The sequence below is a fragment of the Bactrocera neohumeralis genome, unplaced genomic scaffold, assembly GCF_024586455.1.
Source record: "Bactrocera neohumeralis isolate Rockhampton unplaced genomic scaffold, APGP_CSIRO_Bneo_wtdbg2-racon-allhic-juicebox.fasta_v2 ctg1681, whole genome shotgun sequence".
Lineage (NCBI taxonomy): Eukaryota > Metazoa > Arthropoda > Insecta > Diptera > Tephritidae > Bactrocera > Bactrocera neohumeralis.
The window spans coordinates 1-17,061 of NW_026089801.1; the positions used below are offsets into that span (position 1 = coordinate 1).

The window sequence follows — 17,061 nt, forward strand, 5'->3', positions numbered from 1 at the left end:
ATGAGTACCATTGAATATTCATTTACAACCACGTTTATTATAATAGTTTAAAGTACATATGTAGATGCTTAGACACTGATTAGCCACTTAAAGCTATGCGGCGCAATAGTTTGACGACTTCTTGTTGCGCACGCCTTGGTGGATCTTACTCTACTATGCTATACCTTTCCGTCTTTTCTACTTCGTCCTCTGTCTGTTCGTTTCACGTTCTGTCGTTCCTCCGTTCGCCTGCGTAGAGTTGCCACCTATCCCGATATCCCATTCCCACATACATGAGTCGTCGGACAACTCCACAGGAGGAAAAATATCATTCATACGAGCTAGAGGTTTTAGCTATTATAGAGGCTTTGAAAAAGTGGCGAATATATCTATTGGGCATACATTTTAAAATCATAACAAATTGTAACGCATTCGCCCAAACGATGGAAATAGTGAAGTTCCTCTAAAGTGGTATCGAGATGGACTATTTCTTCAAGACTTTGCGTCTACTATCGAGCACCGATCCGGAACAAAAATTAGGCGTAGATGCTTTGAGTCGAATTTCTTGTTTACTGATAGAGGACTCCATAAAGACACCAGTTAAAAGAAGCTCAATTAAGTGACGAGTGGGTAAAAGCGATCCGCAAAGTACTAGAGAAGGAAGAGTATATGGATTTTTTCGTGAAATGTGACTTATTATACAAATACCCAGTATTAGAATTGCTAGTAGTATCAACAGGGATGGAGGTGGAAATTATTAGGTTAGCTCATAGAAAAGGGCACTATGGCAAAAAAACTCAAGATTGTCTGGAAAAGAATTTTTATTCCAAATTTTGCGTTCCAAGGTGGGGAGGGTGGTTAGAAATTGTGTTGAGGTGTATTATCAATGAAAGCAAAATGGGTAAAAAAGAAGGGTTTCTTTCACCAATAGATAAAGAAAACACACCGTTATCAACTCTTCACATTGACCATGTAAGACCGATGGAATTAACCACGAAAAATACAAACATATATTAGTTATTGTCGACAGTTTCTCGAAATTTGTTTGGTTATTCCCGGTAAAGTCAACAGATAGTGCATCAGTTATTGATTGTTTGGTAAAATTGTTGATTACATTTGGTAAACCAAGGAGAATAATTTCAGACAGGGGAACTGCGTTCACGTCAGACACGTTCGCAGATTATTGCAAAGGAAATAGCATTCATCATTTAATTATAGCAAGAGGGGTACCGAGAGGAAATGGACAGGTCGAACGAATCCATAAGATTGTAGTTCCTATGCTAGCAAAATTATCACAAGAAAACCCATCTCAATGGTATAAGTTCGTAGGACGTATTCAGCAAATTATTAATAACACACCCCTAGAAGTACAAAAAAATCACTCCGTTTAAAATTTTAACGGGGCTAGACATGCGCAGTACTGATGATTTAGAATTAAGAGAGTTATTAGAAATTGGAGATCACGAAGGACCGCAAAAAACAATCACAGTGTCGGAATACATGAAAAAATGGTGCGATTCATTCGGGGCGAATGAACTATCAGGACGGCCGAATGTGGGACGAGTAACCTCGACCGTACGATCAACCAGGTCAGCACAAATAAACAGCAACCGTGCTAAGTACGATAATTAACAACCCTGACTTGACCGAGATAGCCAACCCACGGACGCTAACAAAACACTTGAATTTTAACTTGGCATCGTGCGGTTGTGCTTTTAGCCTCTGAATATTTACAACACGTTTGTTTAAGAATAACTGAAATGAAAAACAATAAGCAACGTTTACTATTAAAAGCACTTGTGTCTTGCTGAAATGAAACCTAAGAAAAACTCTAAAACTTATAACTAGCTTTTAAGTTAAACCATAAATGTTTAAATGACTTTTATACTTTTATTTTAAATAAATGCTTAAATGCGAAAGTGCGTGTTTTGGGAAAGGAAATCCCACAAAATTGACTTTTATACTTTTAGTTCAAATAAGTGATTAAATACAAAAGTGCGTGTTTTGGGAAAAGAAATCCCACATATATATATATTTATGCATACACCAAATATATTAAGAAAGTGCATACGGAAACATACCTGCACATTACCCACTTCACTTTTGCGATCTTCTCAGAGCGAACATACATATACATCTATATATATATACATATACAAGTATATATTTGTACTCACGGCATAGAATCGCAATTTTATACCCTACACTGGGTACTACATACTAAATAATTAAACTTAATTAATTTGCAAAGAAAAAGTAATCGTAATTTTCCGTAAAGACCTAAACAGAAAAGTAAACTAAACAGTGTTTAAAAAACTGCAGTCGAATTAGCAGAAGTCGCAATATTGTTGCTATTCGCTACTTCAACTGCGAGCGATATCAGAAAGTATGCAAGTGCTTTTGCTTCTGCTTCTAAAAAAATCAGAAGTCGCATGCTTTGACTGTCGCAAAAATCAAACAGCTACGAAAATCAGAAATCAGCATAAGTCGCCGTTATTCGTTTTTCTGCTTTCTGCTTTGCTGTAGCTTTCGATCGTATCCATAAGTTGCCGCAGCAGCTATCGACAATTTTCGACAGTCGTCGGCAGTCACAGTCGCGAAAAGTAATGCATTCGACTTTTTGCTACTTTTGATTTTTGTCGCTGTTGCTTTCTATCAGCAGCGTAAGTCGAAAAAAGCAAGAAGCGTCAGATTCGTGGAAGTCGGCCGTTGCGACCGTTTTTGATTAGCTGCGACTTTAAAGAAATGTTTGGCAATTACTTATAGTGTACTTGAATTTTTTTATTACGTTGTTCATTTTCAACTTTTTTTTATTAAGTTTACAAAAATAAAAAAAATAATATAAAATTCGTTGGAATAAATAATATAAAAACATAACAGTAAATGAATTTTTCATTGCTTTCATTACATACATTGCTCATTTTTTTGATTATTCATTACAAAGTTCCTCTTGTTCAAAAAGTGGCAACGTATCAATGGCCATGTCCAGAAAGCTAGCGTACATATATTGCATATTGCTAAACCCTCGGCTGCTTTATTTTCAAAATATTTCCACGCTGCACTCGGCGCCATAGCTGAACACGTGTGAGTCTAGCAGCGTTCTAATTGGAAGTAAAAGCAAAAGAGCAAAAAGAACAAGACGGCGACTGCTGGTGACTTCCACGAATCGGACGCTTCTTGCTTTTTTCGACTTACGCTGCTGATCGAAAGCAACAGCGACAAAAATCAAAAGTAGCAAAAAGTCGAATGCATTACTTTTCGCGACTGTGACTGCCGACGACTGTCGAAAATTGTCGATAGCTGCTGCGGCAACTTATCGATACGATCGAAAGCTACAGCAAAGCAGAAAGCAGAAAAACGAAAAACGGCGACTTATGCTGATTTCTGATTTTCGTAGCTGTTTGATTTTTGTCTATGCTTCGACTGCGACTTCTGATTTTTTCAGAAGCAGTAGCAGAAGCAAAATCATATGAACTGAAACTTGCCGCAGTTTTTTAAACGCTGAAACTAAACCCACAAAATACGTTTATTGGAACGAAAAGAAAAAAAAAATCAGTTGCACAAAATACACATGAGTTTGTGAACACAACATACATACATAAAGCTCGGATAGCAACAATTATTAATGTGAAAAATATACATTGAAGCATACGTATAAAAAATATATTTAAACATACATATGTACATATATATGTATCTTTTCAAAGTCCACATAGGCATTTATCCGGCAATACCTCTTGTTCTTTGGCAAACAAAAACAAGCAGGATTACGTACAAAAAGCGAATTGATCTCTCTAACGAGCTCTTAATTGCTTAAGAACATAACCAGTGATGCCACTGAAAAATTTTTTTTGGAAACATACAAATTCAAAAAAGTAAGGAAACTGAAAAAAAGTAAGCAAACATTTTTTCAAGTTCACTTTAATTTATAATAACAAAACGTATGCTTATAAATATAAGTAACAAAATAAAGATAACCATTCATTAACATTTTAAATAAGTAGGTAACTAAAAAAATGTTTAAAAATAAAGTTACTTTTTCAAAAAGTAATAAATTCGGTTTACAGTTGCGGTCAAAATAATAGCAAAATTATTATATTTATTTATTTATTTTAAAGAATTTTCATTTAAAACATAGTTCGATGCATAACAGATATAAAATAAATACAAGTTTAAAGATTACACAAACTTTACCAAAAATAATCAAATTTCAAAAACCTCCAATAGAAATTACAAACTTTTTATTCAGAATTTTCAGAGATTTCGGTAATGCAATTTGGCTTAAAAAACTCAAAATTCTAAAACTTAACGGTAGTTTTCAGCGACTTGAAACTTGCACTTAATTCTACATAATTTTTATGGGCATACTCAACAACTTTTTGAAAATTCTGAATAAAAAAATTGTAATTTTTTAAATTTTTTTTTAAATCTGATTATCTTTTGTAAACTTTGTGTAATTTTTTAAACTTTCATATATTTTCAAAGATTTTCTTTTGCAGCAGACCAAACATAATTTGGCTTGCGACTAGTGCACAGTTCTTTGGCCAGCATTATGTTATTAATAGTTTTTAATTATCAGATTTAATTCAGAAAATTGCCGTTCAGCAGCTGCTGAGCTGTGCGGCAATGTTATTAAATTTTGTACCAAATTGGTCAAATCCTTAAAACAATGTTCGCCCATTCCATCTTTATGGTATGAAACTTGTTCCCAAAAATCTTCAATATCCATATCCCTTTTCAAATCGAGTTTGGAAAATTTTAATATTTTCCATTGCTGTACAATTACGTCCTCATCAAATTCAAATAAATTGGAAAATTGATACAACAAGGGCTCAATTTGTGTTTGATGATCAGATAAAACTCTGCTGGGCGTAATAATCGATAATAATTTTAGGTCATTTCTCGAAAAATCGAACCTTTTTTTAATTTGCTGCAACAGCTCCAAAAAAATTTAAAATCCTATTTTTTATTCTAACTGTATCAGAAAAGGATAGTTTATTTTTTTGCAAATGTTGTTCTGCCTTGGATCCAATGCATATTTCTTCTATTGGTAAATAGTTTTCATTTTCGTGGAAATTAATATTTTCTAATGATTCCAAACCGCCTACATATTCAATTTTCATGAAATTGCTTAATAATAATTTGAAAGCCCTGTCCAGATGGGAATATAAATAAGGCAAGCGAACTTTTTCCGATTGAAATTCCCTGTTGAGATCATTTATGATTTTGAGGATATATGATAAAAAAAAGTAGGTTTTGATTGCAGGATCATTCATTTGCACTGCCATCTCATTGGCTTTGATTCCATTTACTTCCAACACAGAGTCTAAAAAATATAACTGAAATGGATTCCACTGTTCTATTATTCTGTTTATGACTGCTTCCAATGAAAGCCATCTGGTCATGGAAATACCCAATATTTTATGTGGCTGCACCGAACATTAATCTTGAAAGTCTTTAAATTCTTCAATTCTTTTTGGACTGTGTGCAAAAAATTTGTAAATATTACGGCAAAGTTGTTCAATTTGACCAGGCAGTTTTTTACACGCGTAAGCGGAACATAAATGTAGTGAATGGCAAGAACATTTCAAATAAAACAAATTAACATCGTTTCTAAACTTTCCTGCTAATCCATTTACCTCTGAAGCCATTACATTTGCGCCATCGGTGGCGAGACCTATGCTGTTCTCTAATGGAACGCCCTGTTCGTTGAAAAATTCCTTAATACTTGAATATATACTTGTTGCATCTGCATTTACTACGCTGATTAAACCCAAAAATTTGTCGCTTATTCTTTTTGTCAAATCGTCAAAATATCTCGCAATTATGACTAACGATTTCTTCGTTGATACGTCGGTTGTTTCATCAACAATGAGCGAAAATTTTATTTGTTTTAATTGATCCACAATTTTATCCCTTGCCTTATTACCTAAATAAATAAATAAATATTTTCTTGTGCAAAGAGGAAGAAAATGTGCATATATATTACCTAAAATTTCCGCTACATTTGCTGACTTGGTTCTTGCCATTTGAAGAGCAGCTGCAATTTTTGAGCCCGGCAGCATTCTTTAATAAGAGACGGCAAAGAATCCATCAACAGAAATGGCAAATTATGACATATCAAAAACATGACCAATGTCAGTTCAGCTTGACGCCCTTGCTGGGAAAGTTGCTGCTTTTCCACATTCATGCATAATTCGATGTTCACTTGATTTTTTTACGCTCAACATTTTGCAAGTGGCAGGATAAATTAGAATGCTTGTTTAAGTACGTCACGTTATTTGCAATTTTCTTTTCGCTGGACCCATCGTTGTCTTGCAGCCAAGGAAATTTACTTAGCCAAGCTGACCTAAACTTTCGTTTAGTTTTTTTTGCTTGTGCTTCATGAGTGTCGCTATCAAGTATGAAAAAAATAAGTGTTTGAAATATAATAATGTTTCCAAAGAACTAACCTGCTTTCACTATCAGATAGTGGGACAATTATTTCCGTTGGCTCGGACGGCTTGTTTTTTTTTAAATCAAATACCTATTAAAGCATAATTGATAAACAAATTAAAACTATGAATTACACTTTTACTCACCTATCCATAAATGCTACTTTATTAATTACAGCTGCACAGTATACAAAAGCAAAAAATTTACATTGCCGCCACTTGCATCAATAACGGGATTATAGCTACTTTCTTCAAATCATAGCACAGCATACAAACGTCAAAAGTGAACAGTGCTGCCACTTGCATCTTGACTATGAAATGTATAAGTGCTTAACAGTGCTGTCACTTATTTAAATTTATTTGAAATACTTAAAATCAATAAATAATACACTTCAATTTAAAAGATCTAAAGAAAAAAGTAAGCAAAATGGGGGAAAAGTGCACAACTTAACATTAAGAAAAAAAGTAAGCACTTTTGCTAACAAGTAAGCAAAACGGCAACACTGAACATAACTCAGAAATACATACCAACAATTTGTGCATACTAAGGCCAGTGGTCTGCATGAGAGGATCTGTCACTGTGTTGGTGAGCACGAAAAAAAAGTAGCCCAGTGAGAAATTGGAATTAAAATTAAGCATCTAATCTAAATAATTAATAGTATAATGAAAATTAACAAAATGTCTTTTAAGGATATATTCCCTATTATCTTTAAAAGACTTGGAACATAAAAGACATTGCATGGCACCAAAGGCATTTAGAATCATAAAATATTTCTTGCAGGGCATATTTGGTTTTGCGCTATAGTCTTGCGTGATGTTAATTCGTTGCTGGCTCCATAGATAACTTGATCAGAATCTATTTTCTTGCTCTCTCGCTTGTCAGCTGGCAGGGCACCCTGATCTGTTTTCTGAGTTGGCAACAAAACACAATCAGGGTGCCGTCAACCAGCAGTTAGTGAAAAAGGCGGGATGCCAGAAGAGCAGCGCTATAATTACTTGACGAAATTAGTGTGAAATGAAATTTCATTGAACTGTGCGAACATACTTTGGCAAAATAAATGTTTATGTAAATTAATTAATGATTTTGCATTTTAGCATTTATATATGTATGCATTTTCAAAGTGTTTAATTTAGTGTTTTGTATAATTTATTAAATACCCAAGCAGCAGTGGCATCATTGGCAAATGTTATAAAAAATGCGAGTTTTGACAGCTCTCTCTCGAACCAAAGAGTCTCGTATCAAGTTATCTATGGCTGGCTCGACAACGACTGAACGATAGAGCGTAAGCGTACGTGTGAAGTTAGTTTGCACCATAGATAACTTGATCAGATTCTCTTTTCTTGCTCTCCGCTTGTCAGCTGGCAGGGCACCCTGATCTGTTTTTTAAGCTGGCAACAAAACACAATCAGGGTGAAAAAGGCGGGATGCCAGAATAATAGCGGTAAAATGAACTGCCAAAATCAGTTCGTTATTATTATTATTTATTATTATTAATTTAGTGCAGCTTTGCAGTAAAAAAAGTGGGTAAGTTCATTACGGAGTTAAGAAGAAGTAATGTGAATGTTTTTAAAAGATATTTTTGTGTCTTATAGGAAATATGCCGCAATCGAAAAAATGTATAATGGGGTGCAGAGGACAGCAACGTTTTTTCAACTTCCCAAATCAGGAGAAGGATGAAGCCAGGTAAGAAATTTGATACTTATTTGTAAGTTTTGTAGTAATTAATATTTATTTGTTAATAAGTGGTTAAATATGTAGTTGTATAAATAAATAATGGTAGACACGATGTAATTATTATAGTAATTTCTTTGTTTTAGATTTTAAGCTAATTTTACTTAATTCTAATTAGTTTTACTATATATTATAAAATATTATTTGAAAGAAAGCATGATGTAGATACTAGTCATCTTTTGGTTTTAGTCTTTAACTCAATTTAACTTAATTTCTATTAGTTTTAATATAAGTTGTATTAGGCTCTTAAATGTTGGTTGTTGTAAATCGCATTTGTTGGTTGAAACATGTAGCAATAAATAATCAAATATTTTAATTAAGGCTTTAAGGTTATGGGTTATTTATTTTGTTTATTAGATTTAAAACTTGGCTGAATCTTTTTGGTGTGGGGCAAAATAGGCCTAAATTTATGTACGCCTGTGAGCGCCATTTCTCCAGAGAAATAAGGATGGAAAAAAAGTTGATGTCCTTTGCAGTACCGAATATTAATTTACCAAATGTACCTGCACCCAGTCTTCAAGGTAACCAAATTTTGGCTCCCAATTCTCCGATAGAAATGGGAGCAGACGATTTTTACCCACAATTGGTGGAAGAAAACGCGCTTCAGTGTCACGATACGAGCGGTCTAAATTTGCTCGCATCTGTGGCAGAAGAGGCCCAAATAGAAATAAGGGATAGTGTCTTTGATCATGCGGATCAAGACATTAGTTTAATGACATCATTTGAAGATGAAAGCTATGTAGACAGGGGGAGTCAAACAAATTTGAGTCTGACAGCTGTAACTAATAAAGACCACAAACTGGTTGAGGAGAATAGGAAGTTGAAGGCTAGATTAGAAGAAAAAGATAGAAAGATTAGTTACTTGCAGTACCAGTTGTCAGACCTTTCGCTGAAATATGCAAATTTAAAAAAAAAAATTAAAAGGCACAGAAGAGGGGTTCAATTCTACTATGCATTTATGTAGCCAGCTTCCCCCACAGATTAGAGCCATAGTAGAAAATAGTTTAAAAAATAATAATAGGCACCCTAAAGGTCGTAGATACGACAGCTATTTCAAAACCTTAGCTTTAGGTGTGTACTTTCTGTTTCCCTTAGTTTATAGACACCTAAAGTCTCTCCTTAGATTTCCCGAAGAGAGAACACTTGATGAGTTCGTTTCAGAATGGCCCCGTGGCCCAGGTTGTAATAACAGTACTCTCAAGAGAGAAGCCGGGGCTTTACAACTCAACAAAAATATGTGTCCATTTTATGTGATGAAATGGCTCTGAAGAGTCATATGCAATACTTGCCAAAGTATGATAAAATTGTAGGATTAGAAGATTATGGCGATGAAAATCGAACTTGTAGAATTGGTACCAGTGCAATGACTCTTTTGGTTCAAGGTATCGGTGGCGAGCCTTGGACCAATCCTCTAGCTTATTTCATTGTCCATGGTTCCTGTAAAGGTGATGTTGCCAAAAAATATATTTTTCAGGCCATTACCCAATTGCAGAATATAGGTCTCATACCTTGCCATTTTGTTTGTGATCAGGGGTCGAATTTTCTCAATTTAGCTCGAGTGTTAGGAGTTTCTGAAGCGCGTCCCTATTTTCAGGTAAATGGCAAGGAAGTATACTTTTTCAATGATTGTCCCCATCTTATAAAGAGTGTTAGGAATTGTTTAGAAAACTTTAAAAATAGAGTTAGTTTTAAATCGCGCCTAGTTAGCTGGTCCGATATTGTACATTTTTACAATAAAGATTCCCAAAATCCTGTCCGGTGTGCACCCAAGCTTACCGATGCGCACCTTTTTCCCAACAATTTTCAGAAAATGAGTGTTAAACTAGCTACCCAAGTTTTCAGCGACACTGTCGCTTCCGGTATGCTCGCAGTTTATAGTGCAGGGCGTTTGACTTCCCCATCTCCTACTTTTTCCAATACCGCGGAATATATTTTGTTCATAAATAAGTTATTTGACATATTCAACAGTCGGAATTTTGATGCAATTTTACCGTGTAAACAAGTTTTTTCGGGCACCCCAGAGCACACACAATTTCTTCGTGAGGCTGCCAACCTCTTGAAAACAATTAGGATAAAAGATGAAGCAGGGTCTGACATAACCAATAATTTTAATTATATAAATGGTTGGAAAACAAACATATCTAGTTTGGAACGTTTGTGGCGCTTTTTGTCACACGCAGGCTTCACTCACCTACAGACGAGACGGCTTTGTCAGGATAGTTTAGAGCATTATTTTGGAAAGATTAGAAGAGGGGGTGGCAGAAGTGTAAGAATAACACCTTACATGTTCTGTAATTTGTTTAGGAAGTCATGGGGATTGCGATATGCAAAGATAGTTATAAATGGAAACTGTGAACCGATAGCTCAGAACGAACACTTTTCTCCAGATTTATCAAACCAAATTCTCCAACGTGTATGCAATGATAATTTAGTCCAAGATTTATCTTGGCAAGAATTTCAGGGTTTACCTCGACCAGAACACGAATTTGATAGGCTAAGGTTAGACCATCAGGCAGAATTAGAGGATGTAGAAGTAGATTTTCTTAAAGCAAATGCATATGCATACTTTTGCGGTTATCTTTATTTAAAAGTTTTTAAGACACACACTTGTACCCAACCATTACCTTATTTAGGAGAAGAAGAGGTTTCACCTGATTTTTATTTCATTCAGCAGAGGCAAATTGACAGGTGTAATTTAATTAAACCACCCCAGAGATTTTTAGACTATATTAAGGAGTTAGAAGATATTTTTAATAGAGAATTTGAATCCACCTGTCACAGAATAGGAGTAGGCCAAATTTTATTCGATAGAATGAAGCATGTCAGACCCTTTATCTGCTGCAACAACTGTGACTCAAATGTAGTTTTAACTCTTTTGTTAGGACGAGAATATTCTTCCTCGTAAAGTTTTTTAATAGAGATCTTACTAGGCCCAATTTTAGAACTAAAATTCTTTGTGTTTCTCATCTGTAGGATAGGCTGGCAAAACTGTATCATTTTATTTTTAATTTTCTCGGAATTTTTTTAAACCCTTGTTTCTTTTTTCTGCCTCTTAATATTAATATATTCTTAATTCTGTATCAAATTTTGTATTGGAGACTGGGTGCAGATTGCTTTTTAAAAATTGTTGTACTTCTTTTTTTAAATTGAGTATTTTTAATTTATATTTAGACACAGAGAATTACTGTGCAATTCTTTTGAATTAAATAACCATTATTTATATTGTTACTTGTGATAATATGTGATGAAAATAAGTCTTTTGCTTATTTTTTAATTATGTTTCTTTTTGAAATATTTATATTTTTATTTGTTGCTATGAATTATTGTTTTCATGTGAATTATGATATGGCTTTATTTATTTTTTTGTATTCATTTTAAATTGTTACTCAATTATTTCTTTAATTTTGTTTTTTTGAATTGCTACTTTAAGTACAATTTTGGTTTATGTATGTATATATTTGTATTTATTTATATATTATTTATGTATATATTTGTATTTATTTGTATATATGGGTGATATAGGCCTACTGGGGAACCGAGCACCCAAAAATAATATCGGTAACGCGCTATTTGCATACCTCAGTGGTAGTGTGGAAACTGCAAAATATCCAAAAGTTCTTTATAAAATGCCCACTGCTATTTTTCAGCAGTGGCATCATTGGCAAATGTTATAAAAAATGCGGGTTTTGACAGCTCTCTCTCGAACCAAAGAGTCTCTCATCAAGTTATCTATGGTTTGCACAATTGTGCTAAGAAATACCGACCACTGACTACGGCACAAAGCGAATTGATCTCTTTAACGAGCTCTCAATTGCACAAAATATAAGGACATACATACGTACATATGTATGTAAGTTATGGGTTTACTTGTCAAAAGTAAAAATTATCTTATTTTTCTGGTCTTACGACCTTTATTGTTCAACCACTCGCTTAACTCTAAACTTAACAAGTTTTATAATTCTTATGGTAACTTAATGCGCCTGCAGTTCTGCTGACATCTGTTCCCACGTTCTGCTGGATTTCCAGAGAATCACGCCACACTGCGCTTGACGCATCTTCAGCACTTTTGCGAGTAGAACGGATGCGCGTGTCTTTTGGTTGCTTTAAATTTTATTGTTGCTAACTCCTCCCTTCTTAAAATCAATTGTCCTCAATTGATTAAAAATATGGTAAGTTACCAAAATTGAAGTATGTTATGGGGTTTGCTGTTTTTGGTACTATTTCTGGTACTGCTGGGTCCTTACCCTTGTACGATGTTTCTGATGTAAAGCTTGTTTGCAGGATTATCTTCTTTCTCCTATGGCAGAAGAATATTATTGAAAAAGCTGCTAGTGTGAGAATGGCCATGATTGCCACAGAAGTTTGAGTGGTATTCGTATTATTCTGAAGGCAATCCAAACGTTTTATGTTGTCTATGAATAACTCGTGGATTGATTCCAATGACAAAAGATTTATTCTTTCCTTTTCCGCTGGAGCAAATTGTGTTCTGACTGGTAACGCCCCGGTTAAAAGCGTTTCGCCATTGTAGAAAGAATCGTTACTTATTTTTATGGTAAGATTGCTGAATTTTACGATGAATGTGCCTGCAACAGACATTTCTTCCAGGCTATTATTTACGGTACCATTAAAGTTGTTTAGTAGAATTAGTCCAGGTTGAAGTATTTCTATTGGTTTAACATGATTTGCGTTGCTACATTGACAAGTTGGATTTTGTTTACTATTTCGAAGTTTTGTTATGCAGGTTTCATTAACTAGGCTAATAATTTGGTCTTTATTACAAATAGATATAGAATTTATTGTCTTACACTCGCTATTTATTCCAAGATTTTCTTTCATAATAATGTTATTGAAAGCAATTTTTATAATCGTATTATTTCTCTTAACAGGTTTAATTAAAATATTTTCATAAGTTTCTTTTTCCGTAATTGGTATTTTTACGATATGCGCTAACATTGTTGAATTATAAAGGACGCTTGTTTCTGCAAAACTTAAGGCTTCTTCAGTTGATGAAAAAGGCATCCTTTCCTCTTCTAGTGTTTTTAGAGTCAATTCTAATTCTTTCTTGTTCAATAAAATGCTATTTACTATTTTTAATTTTTGGATGGCATATCTAACGTTTATAATTTCTTCTTTAACTAAACGTAATCTATTTTGAATACTTATTATTAGTTCGTCGTTGAAGTAGCTATCTTTTGTTATTGCGTTTGTTAGTTTGTCCGTAATTACTGTGAGGTTATTCATACGTTCTGTTAGTGATTGATTTACTAGAAATTGTTTATTGTTATTGTCGTTTAATTGTTTTGTGTCGTATTCTAATGCAGAAAAATCGTCGTGATCTGGGGTTCTAGCTAAATATTTCCATGCTATACCCAGGATGTTAATTGATCTTCTAATTTTTCTACCTGATGGTTTAATAGATTTAATTGCTTCTTTGGTCTGTTCTATTTCTTGTTTTAAAGTTGAGTAAAATATACTGTTTGTCTGTATGTTTTTGTCCGTGAATTGCCTTACCTCTGACAAAAATTGTTCGTACAGTTCAACGTTGATAAGGTGCATTATTTTAAACGTTCCGTCTTGTATTTTGGTCAGTCCTTTGCTTATTTTAATTATATGAGCTGTTGAGAAGTCTGTAATTTGGAAGTCGGTCAGAACCATTGTTGTCGCTGTAAGCGTTAGTCTGCAAAAAGAAAAAATTTAGAAAATGCGTCTGTTTTATTTAATTTTATTACTTAGCTTTTAATATTACTCTTATGAACTACCCTATTTGACTCGGTCAGTACCGTCGTAAATCGTTTCTCCTGGATTATAATCAAAAATTGGTTGTAATTTGCCATTGTGATTTTTAAGATCTTGCTGTTGTTTATCTTTTATTCTTTGAATATTATCTAATCTAGCTTTTTCGAATTGTTCAGGGTCTGTGCTTACCGTACGACCGAAAAAAAATTCTATTGGTCTATTATTAATTGTGCTGTGAATTGAGTAATTATATTCATAGACAGCTCTGTCTAAAAGTTGTGCAAATGATTGATCTCGATTTTCGGCTTTTAATCGCGGAAAGTGTTGAATGGAATCTCTCGATTTGGCCATTCACTGCACTGTTATATGGCGGGGATTTGAAAATTTTAATGTTTAATATGTCTTCCAACATTTTTTTTTTTTTGCGGGCGAGGGGGTGGAAAATGCCTTCCGCATCATCGGTGCTATCGTCACAGCAGCGGTATGTGCCACTTGCAGGTCACTAAAAACCCCCCCGTCGCCCACCCTGGGACCGCGTTTGCATTACTTCAGGGTGGCGTTTTTCTCATTGAGAGATTTAATTACGCACCTATTTCCAGGTCCCGCTTTTTGATGCGTAGCACGGTTGCTGCGTATTTCTGGATAATCCCCCAGTTTGTTTGCTCTCCAACATGACGCTGATTACATTGTCGGCGTTTATTGGCCCGACCAGGTCTTCTACTACCGTGCGTTCTCCTTGCCAGCACTCACATTCAAAGAATGTGTGTTCAGCGTCCTCCTCTGTCGCGTCGTTGTATAGGCATGACGGCTCTTCGACTTTTCCCATTCTGTAGAGGTCTCTTTGAAGTATCCGTGGCCGGATAACAGTCTACTTTTCCGAATTTACGACTTGTCCATAAATCTAGGTCTTTTATCAGCCTGGCCGTCCATCTGCCGCGACTTTCATTCTCCCATCTTTGTTGCCATGCTGTTATCGTATCTTTCCTTATTTGTTGAATTACGCCCATGTTATTGCCGGGTGATTTCTTTAGCTTCCACAGCTTTTTCCTTTCATAAGCCAGTAGGTCGATTGGAGCATTGCCGCTTATAACTAATATTGCGTCGCCTGATACTGTTCTGTTAGCTGATGATAGGTGTCTCTTTTGAGTTTTTCCTTTTTAAGTCTTGCGTCTGCAATTATGACGTTGTATCGTACATTTTTTGTTAATTACAATTTACCTGCTGGCGTGCTTTGAGTCTGGGGTATTTTATTTGCTGCCTTTTTTTTAGAATATATTCATTTTATCTCCAGAGGTATGTGCTTGTTTGTTAAGCAAATAGTTTTCTTAGCGAGCTGGAGGCTGTGTGTGTATTCATGACCTGGATTTCTTTCGCTCTTCTACTATTACGATTGATACGATTCATCTGGCATTTCTAGTTTTAATATTTCGTCATAACTGATGTTCCACAGGTCTGGGCCTAGAAAGGATCCTTGTGCTGCCTCTGACGTCACTGCTTTTTGTCGTGATCCCTCTTTTGTTTCGTACAGCAGTTTCCTGTTACTTAGGTAGCTCCGCACCAACATAAAAGTAATAGTAGCTGAATTTAATGCCCTTTCGTTATCAAAAATTACGGTTTTGGGTACTCCAAACTGAAAGGGAAGTTCCCTTAGAGGTTCTTTTACGTCTTGAGTAGATTCTGATTTTATTGGTTTTACCTGCGCATATTTTGAGAATTTATCGACAGCAGTGAAACCTAATACGATATTTATTGAAGTACCTTTTTGAAAAAAGTGTCTTCTTGTATTATTCCCATTATTGGAGAAAATATTTCTTTAGTATTGAGATTTATTCTCTTCATTACGATGAGCTCTTCTGTGTGTTTCTATGATAATTTCTTCCTGCCTTTGTTCTTCTAATACATCTTTACCTTTTTCTTCCAAACCTAATACGATATTTATTGAAGTGGTTTAAAAAATTTTTTATTATTCCCATTATTGGTTCGGTTGGTTGATTGTCTCCTCGGAAAATTCTATTTCTGTTATAGTGTGACGGTGAATAGTTGGAAAAACAATTTGAAATTTATAGCTTGATTCTGTAGACCAATTGAAAAATATCTGATTTTTGAAGACGTTGATAGGTACATCCACGAATTGAATCAAGTTTTGACCTGAACTGTCATCGCTATGCGTCATAACCGACATTGAATTTATTTGTTGCTGTGCTGTAATTCTTGATAGTGCATCAGCCACAACGTTAGTTCGACCAGTTTTATGAAATATTTCGTGATTATACTCTTCTAGTTCTGCCTTCCATCGTTTCATTTTACTATTTGTATTTTTGTTGCTTAAAGCAAAAGTTAGGGGCTGATGGTCTGTAAAGATTTTGACCTTAGCGTGCCCGTACAAAAAATTCCGTAGAGTGGATAATGCCCAGACAATGGCTAGCATTTCCTTCTCGTTTGCGGCGTAATGTTCCTCCGCCTTACTTAGAGTTCGCGAAATAAAAGAAATAGGTTTTCCACTTTGGGAAAGAACGGCACCAAGTGCAAAATTTGAGGCATCAGTTGTGAGCTCAAAATCGTTATTGTAATTTGGAAAAGATAAAATTACCTCATCCGAAACCAATGTATTTTTAATTTTCTGAAATGCTTCTTTAGCTTGTTCATTGAATTCAATCGGTACTTTTGCGGACTTGTTTTTTGAAATTCGGCCTTCTTCGCCTCTTAGTAAGATTGTTAATGGCTTTGCTAATTTCGCGTAATCGCGAATAAATCTACGATAATAGCCGGATAGGCCTAAAAATGAACGCAATTCTTTAATATTTTTGGGTTCGGGAAAATTAGTAATTGCTTCTACCTTTTTTGGGTTAGTTCTAATGCCCTCTTGTGATACTATAAATCCTAAAAATTCTACATCCTTTTGAAAAAAGTGACATTTGTCCAGTTGAATCTTCATATTTGCTTCCTCTAAAGTTTCGAAAACTTTTCGAAGATTCTGTAAGTGTTCTTCTTCAGATTTTCCGAATATTATGATATCATCTATATACACATAGCAAATCCTGCCTATATGTTCATGGAGGATATCGTCAAGTGTACGCTGGAAAATGGCGGGCGCATTTTTCAGCCCAAATGGTAGCCGAGTAAACTCGAACTTCCCATTATTCACCGAAAATGCCGTTTTTTCTATGTCTGACGGCTTTA

At 34.8% G+C, this 17,061-nt stretch overlaps 1 pseudogene; it reads right to left on the reverse strand.

Annotated features, from left to right (window-relative positions):
- Positions 1-4,537: 4,537 nt before the first annotated feature.
- Positions 4,538-16,816, reverse strand: LOC126766556 (uncharacterized; annotated as a pseudogene).
- Between the last annotated feature and the right edge of the window lie 245 nt (positions 16,817-17,061).